At 46.0% G+C, this 3,344-nt stretch overlaps 1 pseudogene; it reads right to left on the bottom strand.

Moving 5' to 3' along the window:
• Positions 1-2,376: 2,376 nt before the first annotated feature.
• Positions 2,377-3,344, bottom strand: part of LOC102754358 — a 2,775-nt pseudogene continuing 1,807 nt past the window's right edge.

The following is a 3,344-nucleotide window of genomic DNA, read 5'->3' as shown; positions in this document are numbered from 1 at the left end:
GAGTGAACAGATGGATGAATTTATGCTAACGGGCAGGAGGTTATCACTGATTTGAGGAGCAAAATATCTTTGTGATGTTCACTCATATTTATCCCCGAATTCTTCCTTTTATCATTTCCAGTTAAATGTACAGATTTTGCAGTTCTTTGCCCCAGATAACTATCAAGAAAGGACCTGCTCCCACTGTAGAGATGGTCCTGGGTGTGCAAGAGGGAGAGCGGAGAAGCTGAGAGGCATGGAGCGCAGGGTGTGAGTCTGTGAGCAGCATCTAGATCTCAGAAAGGGAGGCTCAGGTACACACCGGGGCGCCTGGCGCAGGGGGTCCCCAGGTCCCACAGCCCATGCGTGCCGCAGAGGCGAGAGCCAGCAGACTTAGGGGAGTGCCGGTTCGGATGACGGCACTGTCACAGGCCAGGGGGACACGGTGTTATTTACAATTCTATTCCTTGCACACTCTCTAAAATTGTAACTTACTGCCTCTTCCTTAGACAAACACACACACTGAGTTTTTGTTGCCTTTTGATGATGGTCAGTTGAAGTTTTCAATTCCAGAGTTTTCTGCCTAAGGGTGGTCACACACAAACTTCAAGGGCAAGGCCCCATGAGACTGCAATCGGCTAAGACTGGATGTAAGAGACAAGCTGGGGAGAGAGGGGGAGAGAGATGGCGTCCTTTCTCCCCTTTCGCTCCTGCTAGAGAATTACAGCTACCACTCAAAAGACAGACACACCTGAAGGCCGCCTGGACATTTCCTCTCTGCAGACATTTCTTGTCTGTTCGATCTCAGCCATTCTTGATTCTTAAAAGGCATAAATGCAAGACCAGTTCCTTCAAACCCTTGTCTAGGCCCTGCCCGCCTGCCCCACGCCGGTCAGTTCCTAGCACAGCCCACGCTGTCACTACCGCAGAGCAGAAGCCTAAATATGTGATGGGAAAGTCTTCGAGGCACCTCTTCTCCCTCATTTTCAGCACCTACTCTGGGGGCCGCTTACTGTGTCTGCTCAGCAGGCCGGTTTGATTCAGCCGGGTGGAGTGAGCATGGCCACGGGGAAGGGAGAACACAGCACGGACTGTGCATGGAACACAAACATGTTTTAAACATTTTAACAATGTCCCTGAAGTTGCACATGAAAGAAAGATGTATTTTTCAAGAGTGATTGAAAGAGGGATCCAAAGTTTCCTTAGACGTAATGCCTGGGTGTGAGCTATCAAGGTTTACTATATTTGGGGAGAGGCAGTTGAACACATTTAATGTTTTCATTAGACATTGCAAAGTAATATTAAAAATAAATTCCTTGAAGGCAGTAATGGATGCCAATTATTAGGAAAGGATCACTCCTAGATGAGAAAAAACCAAAACAGAAGTTTCTAGAAAAGAAAGAGAAGAATACTTCATAGCAAAATCTATCGGACAAGAAAGCTACACACATAGAAAAATGTAGAGCCTTAAATATTTTCTTTCTTAAAAATAAAAGTGAATCAAGTGCTCATTTAAGGAAATTAGAAAATTTATAATTCTTACAAATAAGAGAAGCCAGGAAGAGCAAATAAAGATAAAAGCTGAAAGTAACAAAAGATAAAGCAAAAAATATGGTTGAATGCATCCGAAAGTCTAAAACTTGTTTTTTTGAAAGAATAAATTTGTGAGGTTGTTTAAAGAAGGAAAAAAGACAGGGATGGCAAAAATATACAAAATTAGTTATGAGAAAAGAGAAATTATCACAAATACTGAAGAGATTAAATATGTATGTAAATGATACACCCAAGTAACTCTGTGGTAACAATTTTTTTTTCAGCTTCCAAGTAATTTTATTCAGAATTTTGTGTTTGTTTCCTAAATCAATAAATACTGTACAAAACAATGTAAAAATGGCTACAGTTTTTCTCTCCCCCCACCCCCCAACACATACACTTGGGGACAAATCCCCTGGGCTATCTAACTGAGGGCTTCTCCCTCCAGGTTTGTGAGACTCTAGCCCCCTCGAATCATCTTCAAAGGAATGTGGCTGAACTGGGGAGGACCTCCTAGGGTTTGGAGGTTGACTAGATTAAGGACATGGATTTGTGTGTTTTTTGGAGATGAGACAGTGCTTGGGGCAAGAGCTTATCCCAAAGAAAAGGGTATCTAAAATGTTCATTTTTATACCCTTCAGAAAGTGACATTTATTCAGAAGAAAACAACAAAAGAAATGACAAGAGGTCCATCCCTTGGCTCCCTTCCCTCTTCCCTCCTGCTCCTCCTCAGCCCCCTGAGGACTGAGCCCTGGCTGAGATGAGGTGGCAGACCCGTCCCTCTCAGATGAGGTAAGCAACACTGAAGGTCTCAAAGCCTTGAAGAGTCCTCTTTCCTTCTGTCACCCTGTTAATAGCCACACCCTACAGCCAACATGCCCAGCCTGACAGACTCTGTGGGTATAGTTCTTCCCGCTGAGGAAGGTCACAGTTAATGGCTAAAGAAACCTGTGGCACCTCCCTGCCTCTGGCCAGCGGTCAGTGTGGGTCAATACTCTGCTTGACCCCAAGTGGAACTCCCTCCTGATCACATCTCACTCCTCTGGTTTGCATCTCCATGCAGGGCAGAGACAGCGAAGTCTCAGGCATGCATCTGCTCAGTGAGATAGCCTTTCTGTGAGTGTCCAGGAGATGACTACCTGGGTGATGAGGAGGGTTTCATCCAAGGCACAAGGCGCGTCCAGCTTCCAGTCCCCTCCTTCTGCGTTGAGGTAGAATTGGCGGGTACCCTCCAGAGTCAACTCTTCCTTCCCGCCAAGAACTCGAATGGGGTCCCTCAGGAACGTCTGGGTCACATCAAGCACTTAGGGCGTCATGGCACCGTAGCTAGCAGCAAATCACCCAGGAGTTGCTGGTGAGCTTTTGGAATATGTCATAGATGTGGTCCCTAAATCATGGCTTCACATTTCATTAGCGTCATCCATACAAACCTCTTGATGTGTTTGGAAGACAGGTATTGTAGGGCGCGGCTATAGGGTTAAGCCTCGATCTGACCTGTTGGCAAAGCCACAAACAAATCCCAGCTTAGAGGGCACAGCCCTCTTAGCATAATTAGGCTTGACCTTATGACGCTCCCTAGATCTTATCTGGGAAGCTAATGGGCTGTGGGAGGTGCAGCAAGTGCTGCCAAAACCAGTGAAACTCAGAAGAACATTGTAACTATGGTGACCACCACCTTGTTTACCTCTGGCTATAAAATAAAGGCTCAGCTTGCCTCTGGATCTCTCTCTGTGGCCTTAGCCAGGCACAGGAAGATCCACACCCAGCTTATTCTCTTTGTCATTTCGTCATCCTTCACTGCCCTCACTCAGGCTTGTGGAACCCTTGGCTGC

Source organism: Myotis davidii, unplaced genomic scaffold (assembly GCF_000327345.1).
Source record: "Myotis davidii unplaced genomic scaffold, ASM32734v1 scaffold384, whole genome shotgun sequence".
Taxonomy (NCBI): domain Eukaryota; kingdom Metazoa; phylum Chordata; class Mammalia; order Chiroptera; family Vespertilionidae; genus Myotis; species Myotis davidii.
The sequence above is the reverse complement of the archived record's forward strand: the minus strand, read 5'-3'. Positions and strand labels throughout refer to the sequence as shown.